Source organism: Siphateles boraxobius, unplaced genomic scaffold (genome assembly GCF_051911475.1).
Source record: "Siphateles boraxobius isolate OS27281-9 unplaced genomic scaffold, OSU_SipBor_1 43, whole genome shotgun sequence".
NCBI lineage: Eukaryota > Metazoa > Chordata > Actinopteri > Cypriniformes > Leuciscidae > Siphateles > Siphateles boraxobius.
This window is the reverse complement of record NW_027509064.1, coordinates 946,931-968,309: the sequence shown is the minus strand read 5'-3', so window position 1 is coordinate 968,309 and position 21,379 is coordinate 946,931. Positions and strand designations below refer to the sequence as shown.

Here is a 21,379-nt window from a genome sequence, read left to right as displayed (position 1 = left end):
GTGAACGCTGTCTTGGGACCCGGGTGCGCACTGGGGTACCGAACCCGTGACTACCTGGAGGAGGTGGTCTGAGTTCGGTTGCTCCTGAACCGTGCTGCGGTTCGCGTGTATGTGAAAGCAACACGGACTCGGGTGCGCACTTGTTCAGGAAGTAAAGTATCCTGCGCATGCGTTTTAGCCGATTATGATGTATTTAGTTAAATAAAACACACGTAAGGGATAAAAATTTACCTTGAATACGAGCAAGAGTGAGTCTGCAGTGTATTCGTCCATAGTGCGTGCAATCAGGGCAACAAATTAATGAAAATCCACTGTCTCCTCAAAAGAGTCCATTTGCAAGCAGCGGAAAGACAGCTTATGTGACACACACACACACACACACACACACACCGTAAACCTGTGTTGTTTACTCAGCTATGCATAATAGCACCAAATAAATTAAAAAAACACAATATATTGACCCGCGTCGTGTTTTCTATCATGCGGCGTGCACGTTTGAGTGACGCACCAGAGTTCGATAGAATCAAGTTGAGAATGAAACCAGACCAACGTTGCCGGGGGCTCCGGAAACAATCGCGCTCGGCCTCGGACCGCAGCAAATGAGCCCAGTGTAAAAGCACCCTTAATTACTGAACTAAAATCTATAAATAAAATTCTAGCATAATTTGTGGTTTGTTGAATATGTTAAACTAAGTATGTTACACTAAATTCATAGGGTTAAAGTGGCGTCATCAGTGCCCCTAGCTCTCTTATAAGGAAATTTCAGGGGGTCTAAATCTGTATTAATATCGGTCCTAATATGCCTAGTTAGCACGCTATCCATAAATTTACCCAAAATAGATGTAAAAGCTATTGGTCTAAAGTCCTTTAGATATTAGCAATAGATATTTTCAGAACAGAAACAATGTTTGATAATTTCCATGAACTATGAACCAACTTATTATTTCACAGGAGCTGAAAAAGTTGGATTGAAATGCACAATCATTTAGCACTCGACCCTTTAATCCATCTGGACCAGGTGCTTAATATGGCTTAACACAAGCAAGACTAGCCGCAATTTCATACTCTTTAAGAATAATAGCCTCATATGTAGTAATGTTAAGGCATATTAAATCACAATCAATATTACGCGTTCCACCATCCATCATCAAAACTACTAAAAAGAAACATTCAGATTTTCTGCAAAAGATACACCTTGTGAAGAATACATTGGTTCCCTTCGTTGTTACTCCGAGTTACGTCGGATGACGACGAATGGGGTTTCGCTTAGAAAGCCTATCAACTTCGAGTATTACAAAACGAGCCAATGGCAAAGAAATGCCATGGGTCTGCGGAATTTGCATAGCGTATCTCCGACCCACCTCGTGGGTATAAAAGGAGGACGCCGGCAACATGCAGATATGTTTTCGCTTCGGAGCCAAGTTAATTCTTCACTCCACAAGCCATCTCTGAACTGTCAGCTTCTTACTGATGAGCGAGATTCTCTGGTGTTGGTGTGACGGCGATCTCCCGGCGAGTGCGCGCTTCCTGCTTATCTGTGCAGTGGTTTGCCAGTGAGTGTGTTTCTCCCCGGGCGCTTCAACACTTCCAGAGTTTCTTTTCTCTCACAAAAGAGCTCGCATGCGGCACGTCTCTTTAAAGACGGCTCGCCCGTGCATTCTGGTGGCGGTTGACTCATTTCCGATTTTGATGGGCACATTCTCTGCTCTGCGTGCTTGGGCTTGATGACGCTAGAGCAGCGTTTGTGGATGACTCACGTTCTCCCCGCGGGAACGTGACCATCGCGTCATTACGGTCGAGACTCAATGATCTCGTTTGAGAGAGAGTCCCCTCATCCACACCCCGTTCTAACACTCTCCACGTGAGGTGCTACTTCGGCTGGTGGCAAGGGTGACCTGAGGGTATTGGTGTGGAACAAGGTGCCAACTATCTGTCCGTGCCCCACGCCCCCCTCTTCATTGACGCAACCCGTGAACGATCACGTGACGCCCGCGGGCCCGTCTTCGGACCCCCCGCGGGTTTCCTTTGACGTTCCAGAATCGGATATGTTGTCCATCATCATAGGGCGGGCAAGAATCTTCAGGAAGTGAAGATTTGACAGTGCTGCCACTTTCGGGTGTGCATATGGCATTTGTCGAGTCAGATCCTGAGATGACGGCCATGCTTTCCCGGGCCGCTGCAAGCATCGGACTAGGGTGGAACCCTCCACCCTTTCCTGAGCGCTCGCTGCTGTACGATTGGTTTTGGGATGGCCGCTGACTCTCGTCGCCGTCTAACCCCAATTCCTTTCTTCCCGGATGTGCATCAGGAGATCTCGAAATCCTCGAAGACCCCCATGTCTTCCAGCGATCCCTCGTTGATCTCCTCCGCCCTTCCTTCCCATGGCCGCTGCTCATGGGTACACTGGGGTCCCCCGGTTGAACGCTCTGTTGTGATACTAAAATAACTGTGTCCTCAGAGTGCTTCTTCTCGGCGCGATCCTAAGCACCCGTCCGAAGCCTGTAGCTTTTCGTCTACACTTGTGGCGAAATCCTATAGCGCCCAGGACAGGCAGCCGCCTCACTGCATGCGATGGCCATTCTACTGGTCTTCCTGGCCCAGGTGTTCATGGACATGCAGGAGGGCAGGACTGACCCAGGGCTCTTCATTGAGCTGCGCGCCGCCACTGACCTTGCTCCCCGAGCGACGAAAGTGGCCGCACGCTCCCTGGGTCAGGTGATGTACACCATTCAAGCCTGTGGCTTAACCTATCCGATGTGCAGGATGTCCGGCGGTCCCGTCTGCCCGACACCCTCATATCCCGGGTCAGCCCTTGTGCAATGGACGTGCTGCCGGCGGGCTCCTGGACAGGACCCCTTTGCCTCTGGCATGTCAATTGCCTCGAGTTGCTGGCTGTACATCTTGCCTTGCGCCGCTTCCGGGGCGTGCTCAAGAACCAACACGTACTAGTCCGATCAGACAATAGCGCCACTGTAGCGTACATCAACCATCAAGGTGGTATACGCTCCCGCAGTATGTCGCAACTCGCCCGCCACCTCCTCATATGGAGTCAGAAGCATCTGAGGTCGCTTCATGCCATTTATATCCCGGGAGCCCTGAACTGTGCAGCCGACGAGCTCTCACGGCTCCAGCCCCTCCCGGGAGATTGGCGACTCCATCCCCAGTCGGTTCAGCTGATTTGGGACCAGTTCGGGGACGCACAGATAGATCTGTTTGCCTCTCACGACTCGACCCATTGCGCCCTGTTTTATTCCCTGACCGAGGGCACGCTCGGCACGTATGCACTGGCGCACAGCTGGCCGCGGGGCCGCAAATATGCGTTTCCCCCAGTGAGCCTTCTTGCGCAAACCCTGCGCACGGTCAGGGAGGATGAGGAGCAGGTCATTCTGGTCGCGCCGTACTGGCCCGCCCGGACCTGGTTCTCCGAACTAGTGCTCCTCGCAACTCAGCACCTCCTTGGCCGATTCCCCTGAGGAAGGACCTCCTTTCTCAGGGACGGGGCACCCTATGGCACCCTCGTCCCGATCTTTGGAACCTCCACGTGTGGCAGGTTTGAGTACCCTACCGCCAGTGGTGGCGGCTACCATCACTTCCGCTAGAGCGTCGTCCACTAGACAGGTCTATGCGTTGAAGTGGAACCTCTTCGTCAACTGGTGCTCTTCTCACCGAGAAGACCCCGGAGATGTTCGATTAGTGTCGTGCTTCCTTCCTTCAAGATGGGTTGGAGCGAAGGCTGTCTCCCTCCACCCTGAAAGTCTATGTTGCCGCTATTGCCGCACACTATGACCTGGTCGAAGGTCAGTCTGTTGGGAAGCACGACCTGATCGTCAGGTTCCTGAGAGGAGCGAGGAGACTGAATCCTCCTCGCCCTCCTCTCGTTCCCTCTTGGGACCTCTAAGCGGTTCTAACTGCCCTGCAGAGTGCTCCCCTTGAGCCTTTGCAATCAGTGGAGCTTAAGTTCCTGTCTATGAAGACAGCGCTCCCGGTTGCATTGGCCTCCATCAAGAGGGTAGGGGACCTGCACGCATTCTCCGTTGACGAAGCGTGTCTGGAATTCGGACCGGCTTACTCTCACGTGTTCCTGAGACCCCGGCTCGGATATGTGCCCAAGGTTCCTACCACTCCCTTCCGGGACCAGGTGGTGAACCTGCAAGCGCTGCCCCTGGAGGAGGCAGACCCAGCCTTGGCACTGCTCTGTCCAGTACGCGCTCTCTGCGCCTATGTAGACAGGACGCAGTGTTCAGACCCGTCGCCAGACCTCAGTCTTAAGGGGGGCATGTGAAATGCATGGGGGGGGCACAATTATTATTATCCTACAGCCTATGTATATTTATAATAATCAACTCTAGTCGCACAGTATGTAATCATCACTTTTAAACATATAACCAACCGCAATATGACGAGCGATTATTCCGGGGAAACCTCGTTTTGAAACAGCTTTCAAAAATGCGCGGTAACTGTTGAGCGGCTTAGTTGTACGTCACGTACGTAGCCTAACGTTATTTTTAGTAAGGCCGTGATAGGCTGTTGCAGTGTAGATTTCCATCAATCAAATAAAATCACACCATTGTTTCTTTATATTTTTAACGTTTTAATGATAAAGAATGCAACACGAAATTAGCAACTACGATAATATTAAAATTAAATTATCTGTGCCTCAAGTGTGCACAATAATTTTTTGGGGCGGGCCCGGCCCCCTATGGCCCGCCCATAGCGACGGGTCTGGCAGTGTTTCAGGACCTCAGTCCTGCTCTTTGTCTGTTATGGTGGGAAGCTGAAGGGAAAGGCTCTCTCCAAGCAAAGGCTGTCTCACTGGTTAGTGGACGCCATTGCTTTGGCATACCAGCAGCAAGTGCCCCCTTGGTGTGACTGCCCACTCCACCCGGAGTGTGGCGTCATCTTGGGCTCTAGTGCATGGCGCCTCGCTAACAGACATCTGCAGAGCTGCAGGCTGGGCGACACCTAACACATGCGCCAGATTCTACAATCTCCGAGTGGAGTCAGTGTCCTCTCATGTACTCGCTTCAACCAGCTAGTACTGGACCCGCTCAGGTGTCTTCGCTTGCTCGCCATTCCACTCCACGGACTGGATACGTGCGATATTCTCCTCAGGTGAGCTTCTCCGAAAGCCCTGAGTTCCTCCAGCACTCCTGACGTCGGCGCCAGTGTCTATTGCCTGCATGTCGGCTAGGTGCCTCCCGTGTGCATGGTCCCTCCTCTGAGCGACCCCCACATGTGTATTTCCACTGTAAGCCTCTCTGAGCATGTGTCTTTCCCTTGGCAAGCCACCTTGCCACCCCTGGGGTTGAAATATTCCACCTGCGGCTGGACACCCCAGTGTTCTCCATATGCATCCCTCTGGGTCATATGTGTGTTCTCTAAGTCCCCCCCTCTGGGTTGGCAATAATTGCATATTTCCTCTAAGCTATGGGATATGCTCCCCAGTGTACCTTGGTATTCCTGTGCTAAATAGGAGTCCTTCGTCCGTGCCAGTCTCACAACAAGGATCTCAGATTTACGCAGGGCACTGGAAGACAGCCGAGAAGGTGGCGTGAATTAGACTGGTAACCCCATTCGTCGTCATACGACTTAACTCGGAGTGACAACGAAAGGGAACGTCTCGGTTACGTATGTAACCCTCGTTCCCTGAGTAGAGAAGCCTGAGAAGAGAAGAGTAGCCTGCCACTTTCCGCTGTACGGCGGGGATCGCCTGAGCTCAGTCTTGGCTCCTCAGCAAAGAAACATATCAGCATGTTGCCGGCATCCTCCTTTTATACCCACGAGGTGGGGCGGAGATACGCTATGCAAATTCCGCAGACCCATGGCATTTCTTTGCCATTGGCTCGTTTTGTAATAGTCGAAGTTGATAGGCTTTCTAAGCGAAACCCCATTCGTCGTCATCCGACGTAACGTCTCCGTTCCCTACTCAGGGAACGAGGGTTACATACGTAACAGAGATGTTTTCTTGTGCTATATTACTGTGCGATTTTTTGCATGGTCTGCTTTATCTGTTTCTGAAGAAGTAGCCACACCCAATGTTAAATTCGTGTCATGTTTACAGTCCTGTTTAATGCTCAGAGTGAATTGCTGGGCATGTTAGCAGCTTGCAAATATGCTATATTGCGTTTATGCAGCAGCAAGCAGATAATGTAGTTGCATGAGGATACAGGGATAAGCTTTGCTGAACTCTTCAAAGTGAAATAGGCTTTCGCATTCGTATATCAAACGAAGCAACAGCAAATCCTAGTTTGGTACAGCAGCAGCAGCATGTATAACAAATTGTATAACTGATCCAAAATGCCGCAGCTAGAGTGGTCTTTAACGAGACAAAGAGATCACACGTCACTACTCTCCTCACAAAATTGCACTGGTTGCCAGTTGCCGCTCGGATCAAATTCAAGTCACTGACGTTTGCCTACAGAACAACCACTGACTCTTCTCCCTTTTACCTAAACTCATTACTTCAGACTTATGTGCCATCCAGAAACTTGCGCTCTGCAAGTGAAGCGCTCTGGAAGTGCTGTGGTGCCATCTCAAAGAAGCACAAAATATCTTTCTCTGACCTTTACCTTGACTGTTTCCTGCTGGTGGAATGATCTGCCTAACTCTACTGGAGCTGCTGAGTCCATAGCCATTTTCAAGAAACGGCTGAAGATGCATATTTTTCGGCAGCACTTGATCCAGTAATACTAACACTTTCTCTTCTCTTCTATTTATATTAAAAAAAAACATGTACTGCGTAAGATAAACCGAGAAGGGTCATAGCACCTGCATACTGTTGTCCTACTGTTAGTTTAACTGCTTCTGTTGTTCTCATTTGTAAGTCGCTTTGGATAAAAGCTTCTGCTAAATGAATAAATGTAAATGATTAAATGTAAATGTAAAAATGTAAATAACAACAGCAATAGAATGCTAGAACACGTAGAACCTGTCTTGTGTGTATTGCTAATTGAGTTCAGAGTCATGTGTTGTCTATTGAATCGATCATGCAATGAAATTATCATGATTAAATGCGAACAATGTATTCACCTATTTACATATGAAGGACATGAGCAGCTGCATTCAGGCATAAAAAGTATTTGGGCATATACCATTTAAAAACTACAGGACGAACAGTGATTTATGCTAATCAGATATCTTATCATCCGCTAATAGTAGGTTTAAGTTAAGTAGACATCACTGCTGCCATTTAGAACTATAATAATCATTTCAAACTAATCACCTCCATTTATACAGCGCTTTTAACAATATGGACTGTTTCAAAGCAGCTTTATAGTGATAAAAGGAAATTAAAGTAACAGAGATTGTTTTGGCTTTAGAATAAAGTTATTGTCCAGCTAAAGTTAGTCTTGATTGATTCAATTCCGTTACAAAGATCATTAGTTACTAACTTAGGGGCCACTCCTTTTACTTATGAATAAGTTCCGCCTTCTAAGTAAAATCGCTAATCGCTGATTGGTAAATTCATTGCATCACTGCAGCTGCCATTAGAAGCTCGGTTCCCAGAGAAACCTGACACTCGCGTTTAGGACTACACATACGCATTGCCTGGTCTAACCTGAACCTTTATGGGACACATGTCAAATTTTGTTGCTGTTTTAAAGGCTTTTTCCTGGGGGAAAGTCAGTGTAACAACTGGGAGAGGGCCGCCTAGTGAAGGGGGAACGTGAACCCGTTTGTTTTTGAAACATACACTTTTTGTGCTTTACGTGGGTCGCCGTGACAGCAGCATTTGTTTGTAGAGTGCGCAGTGCAGTGCAGTGGGCCTGTTGACAATAATAAAATCTCCAGCCGCCTGAGTAAGACAGGGAGCTGTGAGAAGTGTCATGGGATTTTGAGCAGTGACTATCTGTGGCGCCGCACGCTTCGTAGCGGGCACACTGACTGCAGTGATAGTGTGCGGCATGAGTGGTGCGCGCTTGTAACGGGCCTAGGCTTTTACATGAAAAATAAATAAATAAAAATATCAGCGAAGCCGAGATCCGACTTTGGGTCTCTGTCGCGGGAATCTCAGAATCCACCACTGAGCCACAGGGGGATTAACAGAGAAGAGCTCTTATAGCTTTTGCTGTTAGAGATAACTGTTTCTGCATGGTTGATTTCAGGCAGAAGGTTCTTCCAATCACGGAGAAGGTTCTGCGTGATAAACAGAATGTAAGGGAGCGGTAGCTCTCTCGTGTCGTAAAAAGAGATAGCCGCATGCACATCAGACCGCACACTTCTTCCGTCGCTGCACAATGAGGGAAGGAAGCGGGCACGCAAAGGAATATAACATTTCAGATCGAAAACGCTCTTCTGTGTGATGTGCAAAACAGAGGGCGGAGTAGCTCTCGAGTCATAAAGAGAGATAGCCTCGCAAACATCTACCCGCGCGCTTCTTCCGTCGAGGCTCGACGAGGGAAGAAAACGTGGGAGCGCAAGAGGTGGTTTGCCGTCCCAAAGGAGAGCTAGCCGCGAGCGCATGGTGTATTTTTAGGGCGGGGTAGCTCTCTTTGGTTGTACAGAGATCTAGCCGCGCAAACATCTACCCGCTCGCCCCTTCCGTCGAGGCTTGATGTGGGAAGAAGCGGGAGGGGAGCGCGAGAGGCGGTTTGCCGTCCAAAAGGAGAGCTAGCCGTGAGCACATGACGTAATTATGACAGAACAGGCATACTCTCGCAGAGAGAGCAGCCTCCATCATAGAGTGCGGTTCAGCATGGGGGGTTCCCAGGCATGTGATGCACTTTGTGTGCCCGTAGGCGTCGTGCAGATGCATCCGCATAGGGCACAAGATGAGCGAGGCATTTGAAACAACGCCTCGTACACTTAAACACAGAATATTACAATAGAAAGGATATAGCGTCGTCGCCGGATAGCCACAGGTGAGATGGCGTCAGGAGAAAACGGCTGAGAAGACGTAGTCTGCTGAGATGATGATCGCTCAGCCTGAAGGGCTTGTTCAACGGCGAAAGGCTTACTAAAACAGTCAGAGACATGTAGTTGTCGCTCAAGGAGTAAAATCTGCTATAATGACGAATTCGGGGGAATGTTATAGGCTAGGGCCACACCCCCTTGACAGGCTCTGACGTTTAATGACGTAGGGCTAACTCATTGGTCGCACGTCGGCGCACGCGCCATTGGATGTGCAGTTGCCGCAGCACAGCCTATGAGCGAGCCAGACGCTCAATGTGCTAGCTGTGCAGCTGCAAATGCGTTTTACACATAAGCTTCAGTAAATCGAGGAAAAGGAGTTCCCCCCCGCCTCCCCCTGACGCGAAAGAAACTGACGTTCCGAAGCTTTTTGAGATCCCGAAGCGCAGATGTTTCGAAACACTTATCCTAAGCGTGATTAAAAACACCCATGTCACGTGACTACGGCTAAATGAAGCTTCGGAGTGTTTCACAAGTGTTTCGAGAGGTGGCATGGTCCGCCGAATCAGCGTTTGATTGACCGGGTCTGGAACAGACCACACAATTGCACATCTGTATAAAAGTGAAGTCAACGCATATTGACCTCGTGGGTTTTTGTGAGAGGAGTTTGATATTGAGATAGTTGATTTTTGGTGATATAGTAACATTTATAGTGCAATTTGTTTAGTTATATTTAGGCTTACATTTAAATTTACACATTGACTGATAGGCTAGAGACAGATAGAGTATACATATAGTGACACATTAATAGATGCATAGATATAAATATATATATATATATAGACAGATAGATTAATAGATAGATTAATAGATAGATACATAGATATATTAATAGATAGAGATACCTATACAGATTAAGATAGATAGATAGATAGATAGATAGATAGATAGATAGATAGATAGATAGATAGATAGATAGATAGATAGATAGATAGATAGATAGATAGATAGATAGATAGATAGATAGATAGATAGATAGATAGATAGATAGATAGATAGATAGATAAAAATCGAGGCTCCGCAGAAGAGATGCCATACATCTGTGCTGTGGGAGCATTTCCATTTGGAAACCCCAAATAAAGTAAGATGTGTCGTAGATTTTTCACTAAACCTAACTGCGTACCTGAAACCTAATTATTTTCGTAAATACATTTACTTGGGGCGCCCAGTCATCGTCCAAGCGTCTCTCGTCGACACTTAATAAACTTCTTTTTTCAGCGTCCGTCGACACTTAATCTATAGCTTCTCCAATCGACACTTTAATAACCTTTATACTCTAGCTTCTGCGTCTCCCGTCGACACTGGCCGAGCTCCCTAAACTCTAACTTACTTCCCTAAACTAACCTGCTGTGCAGCAGTAATATCAGACAGACTCCAACAAATCTCCTTTAAATGCTTCTAATTACGGCCAGGAGAGTTCTCGAGCAGTTCTCAGAGAATCTCCCTAGAAGAAGCAAGGCCGGTGGATCTCTGACAAATCCCATTGAGAGTACCCACCAGTAAACACGAATACAACAGTTTTTATAGAATAGACATGATACATTACCACAAGTTTTCAAACCCAGACATCTCAAAACAGAATCATCATGACTAACATGCTACGCTCTTAATCATCACGATTGGTTACATTGTCAAAGCAAGTCCCCCCTTTCATTACCCTTTGATAGTAACATCAGCAAAAATATCCTGTATCATCAAAAACATTGTGAGGGGTTAATATTTTACTCAATCATTTCACAATAACGGTTAGCCCAATTCAAAGTTCCTTTGACCAAAGTTATAGTAAGTCAAAAGTTTAGGAGGTTAGAGTTCGTCTGATGGCTACATCCGAAGTAAGATTGATTTAGATTTATTGTTAGAATCAGGAATGGAAGTTTTAGTCATCTTCAGACATAGGGAGAAAAGGAAGTGTTAGAGTTTATCACGGAATGTTAATATACTTCAGATATTTATGGTTAGTAACATAATTAATCTTTATCTATTAAAAAATCCACCACAGATGTATGTATTGTGATCGGCAGCTAGCCTACTGCAACAATACATCATCCATGATGAACCATTTGTGGAGCACTCATCCTGCCATTTTGCAGGGTGCAGAGGATGGTAGCATTCCCCCTGTACCAAGGCCTGGTACTGACACTGCTGGGCCATCTAAGCAAGGTATGCATTGTTTGAAATATAATTATAATTGAAATATAATAACTGTTGGGACACTGTTTAGAAAGTCAATAGGCCTGTGTCAACCTAAGCCCTACAACCTAACGTCCCAATCAACTGCCAATCATGTTAAAACAGCTTCACTGTGAATATAATATAATATAATATGTTGTCAATATAATATAATATTTTGTGAATATACATTTTTTAGGTCTACATATGAGTACCCAGTCTACATCCAAGACATCATTTTGGTTTTCCTAATTGTTGTAGTTCTACATTCCATTTTATCTTTCTCTGCACACTGAGCATAAACGTTCATAACATAACTTTGTTTAGGAAGGTTTCCAAATAATGAACCAGTAGGCTACTTTTACAGTAGGCTATTATTTTTTCAATGTATTTGTCTGAAAGTATGTTTAATCTTCTCTTTTAAAAGGCAGACAGAGGGAATTGGATGAGGCTCTTCTAAACATGGTGGTGAAAGATCTGCAGCCCTTCACCATCGTGGAGGATCAGGGTTTCAGGGCCTTTGTGAAAAAGCTTCATCCAAGCTATGTCCTCCCATCCTGGAAGGTGTTTAAAACAATGGTCAGCGAAAGGTACAACAAAACCAAGAAGACAATGGAGGACCTACAAGAGGCCGAAATTGTTAGCCTTACGGCTGACATGTGTTCCTCCATTAATATGGATGGATATCTTGGTGTAACTTGCCATTACATAACACCAGAGGCAAAAATGGCAACTGTTGTTCTGGGTGTAAGGAGGTTTTACCAAACCCACACAGCCCAGCATCTCATGGAGGCTAAAACCTTGCTAATGGCTGAATGGGTAATAACCTCCAAAGTTCAGTGCATGGTGACTGACAATGCATCCAACATGATCCTAAGCGCCCAGCTACTCCACCTTCGCCATGTCCCATGTTTTGCTCATAATTTAAATTTGATTTTAAAAAAGACCCTAGATCAAAGCCCAGTCATCAATGAAATACGCCAGGAAGCCAGAAAGATAGGGGGGTTGTTCAGATCCAGCTGCAAAGCAAAGAACAAGCTTGTGTAGATGCAGGGCTTGATTGCCAGACCAACTCTGAAACTGATACAGGAGGTTGAGACGAGATGGAACAGCACATTCGACGTGCTACAACGCTTGTATGAGCAACGTGAGCCAGGGGGTGCTGCACTTTCCAATTTAAACAGTGATACTGCTCCCCTGACAAGTCTTGAGTATGACATTATTCAACAATCATTGTCACTACTGCAACCATTCAAACTAGCAACAACAGAGATGCCACAGGAACAGAGAGTGTCTGCTTCAAAGCTTATACCACTGTACAGGATGTTGCAGCACAAGCTTGCACAGAAGAAAAGGACATGCAACGCAGGAATCAACTGTACAATTAGGTAGGCCACAATTACCATACTACCCATGTAATTGGCCATAACTGTCATATTGTTGTCATTATTATAATTAATATGGTTGTCTCCTGTTTTGGCTCATAGGCTCACATCTGCAAGAAAGTCTGCACTCCAGATGTGGAGGGTATGAGACTTTTAGAGCCTTGGCACTGGCTACACTGCTGGACCCAAGGTTCAAAAATGTGGCATTAGGAAATCCTGCTAAGCCCAGGACGCTGAAAAGCACATCACATTGGAGTGTGCTTCGCTAAAGCGTTCAAACACAACTCCTGGTGAGCAGTTTCAGTCTATGTTATGTTATGTAATCTGACTCATGTAATTTATACTTCATATCAGGGCCGGAGTGGGACTAGTTTTCAGCCCTGGAGTTTCATACCTTAGACCGGCCCACTTTAGTTCCCGACCGACTATATTAAAATAATGTAATTAAACCCTCAGTATATAAGTCTGCAATAGTGCACTGTTCTGTACAGCCTTGTAATTCATTGTATTTTTCAAAAATATAATTGTCTATTCAGTGCAATAGCCGTACATAAATACAAAGGTCCCAAAAGTGATCTGGGTTCGGGGGCATATTATTTTTCCACTGTCATTGGCAAAGAACATGTATATCTGTGTTAAATAGTAATCCATTGTAATAAAGTTATTCTCCTTCTGGGCACAGTATGCAATAGGCTATTGCTCTTCCTGCTCTCCTCTCTCATCTCCATCTCCTTCTCTCATTCTTCTTCTCTCAGTCTCTTTATCTTTAGTTTACCTGTAAATCTCCCCTTCCCAAAGCTGAGCTTTGATTGATACAGTCTTTGCAAACTGATTATTTATTTCGGTCGTTTAAAACTTCTATCGTAAAACAGCTGTTTAGTTTAGTTCCACTTGCTAATCTCTTGAAGCGTCGCGTTGGGATTCGCGCACGGCCACGGCTCGCGCTTCTGTTAACATAAATCCTGCTTACTTTGATCGGTCATCTCAAACATTTTGCCATTGCCGACGAGCGGTGTTGAGTAGCTACTGAAGCAGCTCAGATTATGAGGTCGGTTATCGTCGCGATATGCGAATCATTGCAGCACCAAATTAGAGTATTAGGCAATTATTTCACAAAGTTCATTATACACTCAGAAAAATGACCGAGGTCCGGACCTCGGAGACCACAATGTTGGGTACGGCCCTGAGGCTATTTGGCCGCTTGAGTTTCTAGAGATGTTTTATTATTCTGGCCTTTTCAGCGCCGCCTTTGCGCCTATTATCCATGTTTTGCATCTCTTATTCTTTGTTCGCACATCTCTAACAACTGACTCTTTTTTTTTTTGTGGGGCTGCGAGAAAATTATTATAAAAAAATAGTGGTGCTGCGCTGAGACTGGAGCCTTCAACCCAGTGCCATGACAACACCGGCCCTCCTGGCCAATAAAACAGACCGGCCCACCGGGAATTCTCCCGGTGCTCCCGATTAGCCAATCCGGGCCTGCTTCATATATGCCGTCAGTTTAGGATTTGTTACTAATTGCTGTTTTCATTTTCATTCAGAGCCACAAATGTCAATATCAGGCCCATCATCATCAACATAAACACCACTAGAAACACAGGACAGTTTATGGGAACTTTTTGATAATCGTATCCGTGAAACCCAGATTATACACAATGGTACAGCTGATGCCACAGTGGAAGTGAAAAAATACCTCAACGATGCATTTTTGCCCAGAACTCATGATCCCCTAACTTACTGGAAAGAGAGAGCAGTAATCTTTCCTCATTTGTATGTCTTTGCTAAAAAATATTTTTGCATGCCAGCAACAAGTGTCCCTTGTGAGAGGATTTTTTCAAAGGCTGGAGAAATTATCTGTAAAAAAAGAAGTAGGCTAAGTCATTTGACAGTAGAGAAATTAATAGTTTTGAATAAAAAACTATAAAAACATTGTGGCTTGATTTCTTTTATTAATGCAACACCAAGTAACTTTTCCTCTGCGGTCGCCCTACAGGTTGGAAGCGGAATTGTCCATTACCGCTGTAATTTAGCCTACCGCAGCCTACTGTCGCACACACACGCACATGCTCTCTGATTATCCTGCACCGGCTTTGGAATCAACAATGGCCACAGACAAGGTAGAGTATGATGCATGATTTTATGAAAGTATGATGTATCGTGTATTGTGATGTATGACATCACAAACGAGCAATTGTAGCAATTGTAACGCTTGCCGTAAAGCAAGTCAAATTAGAAGTTTTCTTATGTCTCATTAGAACTACAGAAACGCGACCCGATCTGGCAATCTTACATAGCGTGGATATATCAGATAAAGGACCACAAAGCTGTGGCATAAGTGCATTTCACCATGTGACGACTTGATGAACCACTGAAACGATTTTGGAAACATTATTTTAAGGTAAAAAATCTTTTTTAGTGTTGTTTTAATATTCATTTTTCATGACCAAAATAACATTATGCACAGTGAGGATCCTACAGGTTACAAGCTTAACATATTAGAAAAATACAATAATAAAAAAACAACAAATTTTTTAATGTCTCGTTGTCAAGGTTGTTCCAGATCAACACCTGCAAGTGACCACTAGGTGTCACCGTTGAGACAGGTGTCGGATGGTTTCGAAGCCTCAACACAATATGGCACATTTGCTTCAACTGTTTCATTGTTTCATGAAGCTTCGATCTGCCAACCACTACCAAAAAGCTTGCCTGTGACAAGATGGCCGCCGGTGATGACGATAGAGACTCCGCCGTAAGACATCTAGCCTTTATTATGTATATCTATGATCTCTACTAACTATGAATGAACGCCACGGGCGGTTGACGTCATGACCAGGAAAGGATACATGCGTTACTCGCGTTAGCTTCTAGTGCCGAAGCAAAGTCGATCGCAGGGATGCAGGAAGTACGGCAGCATCCAGGTCCAAGCTGTAAAACCTCACGAATGTGAGCGGTGAGGACCTGCCCGCCGCATCACAAACGTCTTGGATATGAAAGCTTATGTGTAGCAATATTCAATTTGAAATGTAATATGCAAAATGATAATGCAATATGTAAAATGACAATGCAATATGTAAAATGGCAATGCATTTCTGTATTTAAATTTACATTTTCCATTACATTAGTGCAACTTTGGTGCAAAATGAAAATGATAATTCAATTATATAATTTACATTTGCCATATGTATTAATATGTAATTTGAATACATATTGTAACGCTTTATAAGTTGCAAAATTAAAATGAAAATGTATTAAAGAAATGATTAGATCTGTTTAAAATGGTCAAGCAAAAACTGTAGCAAAATGATCATTTAAATGTTATTTTTCTTAATTGCATTTACACTCACAGTTAAGACACTTGCGATTGCATTTTCATTAAATGTCCCGCAATGAATGTAGCAAAATTCAATGTGCAAATTGAAAATGCATTCGAGCCGATCACGCCCCTGCCCCGCCCCCTCCCTCCCGCTCTTGTCAATCACTGCTTGAAGTTGGCCCCGCCCCCACCCAATGCAAAACGTCGGTAAAATAGGCTCAATAGTTTTTACTTCATTTGTGCTGTTACTTTGCTTTATTGTTTGTGTTGCTTTGATTTTTTAGATATTTAAAGAATATTTAAAGGTCATTCTGAGGTCACCCGGCCCCCCACATCCTCCAAATAAAATAGTCTCGTTCGTTTGTGCCGGTTAAAGTTTTGTTTGTGCGGCTTCGGTTTTTAAAATATTAGACCAATTATAGACGATGGCATCAAAACCCGTCAGATTGCGTGATGACCCTATACATAATTTATAAATTTCTGATCAATATGCTTTATAAAATAGAAAAGGGAGATGGTTAAACATCAAATGAGTCACTTTATTGAAGATTACATTCAGATATGGTGAAATAAAGAGCGGCCACATTTTTCGGTATGAATTTGACCCGTCAGATTCCGTGACTCTGTAGCTAGTATATTTATCAATATATCTAATCAATATGCTTAATAAAATATAAATGGGAGATGGTCACACATCACATGAGTCACTTTATTGAACATTACAGTCAGTCAGTTATGAAGAAATAAAGAGCGGTCAAATTTTTTGGTAGCTATGAATTTGACCCGTCATATTCTGTGATCTCAGAGTATTAGGCCAATGCATTTGTAAAGACAACCTACAGGATCTCCAACATTATTGGGTAATTATAGTTAATAATAATAAGAATAAAGTTAAGCATATGTGTATCAGACAATGAAAATATTTAATACAAAACGAAACAATCATTAACAGAGTCCTGCATCAGACAACAACAGCGCAGCATAATGTTGACATCAAACGGGTGATAAGGCAGAACATTCTCCCAGACGGTCCAACAACGCACTGGTTCTATCACCTGCAGATGCGTAATAATCTTCGGAAACACTTCAATTTCTCTGTTCACGCTCCCCTTCATCTGCCAGTAAATTTCTTACGCCCCTATCAGGTCAGCCGACCCCATGTTTCCTTCCAACACCTCAAAATGTTGCCGAGCCCCGCCTTGATGCAGTGATTGACAAGAGCGAGTGGAAGGGAGGGGGCGGGACAGGGGCTTGATCGGCTTGGAATGCATTTTCAATTTGCACATTGAATTTTGCTACATTCATTGCGGGACATTTAATGAAAATGCAATTGCAAGTGTCTTAACTCTGAGTGTAAATGCAATTAAGAAAAATAACATTTAAATTATTGTTTTGCTACAGTTTTTGCTTGAACATTTTAAACAGATCTAATAATTTCTTTAATACATTTTAATTTTAATTTTCCAACTTATAAAGCGTTAAAATATGTATTCAATTTACATATTAAAAAATATTTTTGAAATGGCAAATGTAAATTATATAATTGAATTATTTTCATTTTGCACCAAACGTTGCACAAATGTAATGGAAAATGTAAATGTAAATACAGCAATGCATTGCCATTTTACATATTGCATTGTCATTTTACATATTGCATTATCATTTTGCATATTACATTTCAAATTGAATATTGCTACACATAAGCTTCCATACTTGGAGAGAACTCCAGATAATAAAGCTTAGAAGCCATACTCCTAGTGGAATGAGCCCTGACCACCAAATGGTTGGCTAGAGGACTCACAAGCAAGAAGAATAGTCTCGACTATCTATTTGCCCAATAGGTTGGATTTTCTCGACAGAGAAGTCCGATTAACATAAGTGTCCAGTGCTCGCACTGGGCACAAAAGGTTCAGCTTTTCCTGGTCCGATAAACGGGGGAGGACAGAAACCTGCAGCACAATAGGCCTCGGAATAATGGAAGGCACCTTAGGAACATATCCATGTTTGGGGTAAGATTGCCTTGGCCATCCCCGGTGGACTCAAGGCAGGTGGGGACCGAAAGGGCCTGGAGGTCTCAACTCTTAGAGGGACGAAATAGCTGGCAGAAAATAGTCTTAAAAGAAAGAAACTTCTCTGAGACCAAATTTAAGGGCTCAAAGGGAGCCCCAGATAGGCCTTCTAGAACTATTGCACGGTCCCAAGCCGGCACCCTAGTGCAAGTTGTAGGCCTCAGCCTCAAAGTGCCACGAACGAACGAGTGATCAGGGGGTCTCGACCCAAAAAATGTACCACCCACCAGGGTGTGGAAAGCCGCAATGACCGCCACGTATACCTTAAGCGTGGAAGGACATAGACCTGATACAAAGCGTTCTTGCAGAAACTTAAATATGGTGTTTACTGAAGAGTTAACCGGATTCCACTGACACTGGTAACACCAAGAAGTAAAAAACTCTCGACATAGTGAATATAGTTTCCTCGTAGCAGGAGCTCTGAAGCTTAGAATGGTCTCAAAGAGCTCGTTTGAGAGACCACTCTCTATGAGTTGGGCCCCCTCAGAGGCCGAAACCACAGTTTCCAAATCCCGTGCCGGGGGTGCAATATTGTATCCCCTGCCTGAGACGGAAGGTCTCTCCTGTTCGGGATCTCCAAGGGAGGGCCGTCGAGGAGAAGAATTAGGTCTGCAAACCAAATTAGGCTTGGCCAGGGTGGTGCTACTAGGAATAGGCTTATACCATCCTGGCGGATTCACTCCAGAACTCCTGGGAGCAGAGCAACAGGGGGAAATGCGTACAGACGTAGCCTCGGCCACGTCTGCACCATAGCATCCAGCCCCGAGGGGGCTTGTTGAGTGAGAGAGAACCAGAGTGGACAGTGCGTCGTATGCTGAGAAATGAACAGGTCCACTTCTGCCTGGCCGTAAAACTCCCATATTTGCTCCACCGCCTCAGGGTGGAGTCCCCTGGCCTCAGCCCCTGCCTCGACAGGGTGTCTGCTCCAATATTCTGGCCTCCTGGAATATACACTGCCCTCAGATAGCGTATTTTCTTGAGTGACCAAAATAAGAGGCCACCAACGTGTTGTCTGTGAGACAAGAACCCGAGTTTCCTCCATATAACCAAGGCGCGGGGATACTGCCGCGTTATCTTGATCGTATGGAGTGGGTTTCCCCTCTGGGAGAACCCTCTGGTCCTGAGCCACCACTGTAAAGGTCTCACGTACAGCAGGTCAAAGGGAATCACATTGGACGCTGCTGCCCTGATGCCTAACAGTCACTGTTCCAGAGCAACACATGATGGCCCCTCAGGTCTGGGAGGAGATGTCTCAACGCATTGACGACGACCATCATCTCTAGGCAAATCATGTGCCAAGAGAGATGATGACTCCTCCACAAGCCCTGAGCTGAGCGGCCTTCCAATACCGCTCCCCAGCTGGTGAGGGAAGCATCTGTCAAGATAGAAACTCGATGGCAGAGAGCTTCCAACACCGGAACCTGGGACAAGAACCAGTATTTCGTCCATAATCAGCCAATCGTCTATGCAATTCAGAATGCGTATGCACTGCAGCCTGGCGGGGCCAGAGCTGCATCTACGCGCTTCGAGAATGTGTGGGGTTATAGAGCTAGAGTGAAAGGAAGTGCCTGATACTGGTGTTTTTTGCCCCTGAAAGAAACCCTCAGGAACCTCCTGTGCTGATGGAGGATGGAGATATGGAAGTATGCGTCTTTCAAATCTATCGTGACAAACCAGTCCTCGGATCTGATTTGAGTCACGATCTGTTTGAGTATCAGCATTTTGGACTTGAGTTCCAGCACCGAACACTTCAAAAGACGAAGATCTAGTATGTGATGCAATGTCGGGTGAGTACACCTGCTCTATAGCTTTCTTTGCTAACAGGGCCTTTACCTCTTGCTCCATTACCAGAGCCTGCTCGGGATGCACTAACGTGAGCAACAACCCCGTTGTAACCTGGAGGAAGAGAACCAAATCTGCCTTTTACTACTAACTGCAGGACCCATAGAGATATATTAAGCAGTAGCTTCCGCGCTGCCAGAAAATCTACCAAGGGAACCAGCCCCTCGAGGCTGGCCTCTGGTGTAATTGAGACAGTCAGATTAGGGGGGCTGAAGCATACTGGCAGGAACCACCCGAACTGACTGTTTTCAAACCCCTCTCAGAGGGCGCAAATCCGACGCAATGTCGAGTTGACCCTGCGCCGGAAGCTCTCTGTAGACCGCTGCGCCCCAAAGCACCAAGGATGGCGGGGTTGGCAGAAGGCAGAGGGCACCGAGATGGAAAGGGCACCGTATAATGAGGTGTACACCGTTCCACCTCGGTTGGGGCTACCCTCACCGGTCTGACGCCGGTGGCGCCAAGACCTATACTTTTGAGCCGAAGCCTTCTCAGCTCTAAGAACGGTCCTCGGATCCGGCTTCCGCTTTGAAGGCTTTGGCTGCTGTGTTGTGTATGAGAAACAAGACGGCTGGAGCTGCTCACGCCCAGCAGCCCCAGGGGATTGGAAAAAATGGAAGGCCCCGTGATGGAGGTGAAAAAATAGAGGGAAGGAAACTCGTTCTTTATTTTTAGGAAGAGCTCCCCCTTATTTCTGCTGGCCATTAAATATTTAATTTATCTACAGCCTTGGTAAGCACCTCCACCAGCTTTATTTTTTATTTTTTTTATATATATATATATTTTTCTTTTTATATATACAGTTATTTTTTTATATAATGTATAAACTATTATATATATATATATATATATATATATATATATATATATATTATATATATATATATATATATATATATATCTCATACGCTGGGGAAAGAGATGGCAAATCCACTTCCCCCATGATTGTGCTTTGTTACTTTCAATGCCCAGCACATCTACCTCCTCGGAAGCATTGACCTCTCTCCCCGGGCGGAAGAGACCGCAGCGCGGGCTTTCAAGACCGGAGAGAGAGCAATGGATCCCTCGTGGAAAGGGACGAGATACGATCCGCGGACCCGTCTTCAACCCCTTAAAGAGATCCTACAGGTCCTTCTCAAAAAATTTGCATATTGTGATAAAGTTCATTATTTTCCATAATGTAATGGTAAAAATTAAACTTTCATATATTTTAGATTCATTGCACACCAACTGAAATATTTCAGGTGTTTTATTGTTTTAATACTGATGATTTTGGCATACAGCTCGTGAAAACCCAAAATTCCTATTTCAAAAAATTAGCATATCATGAAAAGGGTCTCTAAACGAGCTATTAACCTAATCATCTAAATCAACTAATTAACTCTAAACAACTGCAAAAGATTCCTGAGGCTTTTAAAAACTCCCAGCCTGTTTCATTACTCAAAACCGCAATCATGGGTAAGACTGCTGACCTGACTGCTGTCCAGAAGGCCATCATTGACACCCTCAAGCAAGAGGGTAAGACACAGAAAGAAATTTCTGAACAAATAGGCTGTTCCCAGAGTGCTGTATCAAGGCACCTCAGTGGGAAGTCTGTGGGAAGGAAAAAGTGTGGCAAAAAACACTGCACAACGAGAAGAGGTGACCGGACCCTGAGGAAGATTGTGGAGAAGGACCGATTCCAGACCTTGGGG

General features: G+C 45.0%; 1 long non-coding RNA gene across 1 annotated transcript; it reads left to right on the top strand.

Moving 5' to 3' along the window:
• The first annotated feature begins 12,297 nt into the window (after window positions 1-12,297).
• LOC143708830 (uncharacterized) lies at window positions 12,298-12,634 on the top strand. Its single transcript, XR_013193667.1, has 3 exons — window positions 12,298-12,369; window positions 12,430-12,467; window positions 12,567-12,634. It is a non-coding gene; the product is annotated as an uncharacterized LOC143708830 (long non-coding RNA).
• The last annotated feature ends 8,745 nt before the right edge of the window (window positions 12,635-21,379 follow it).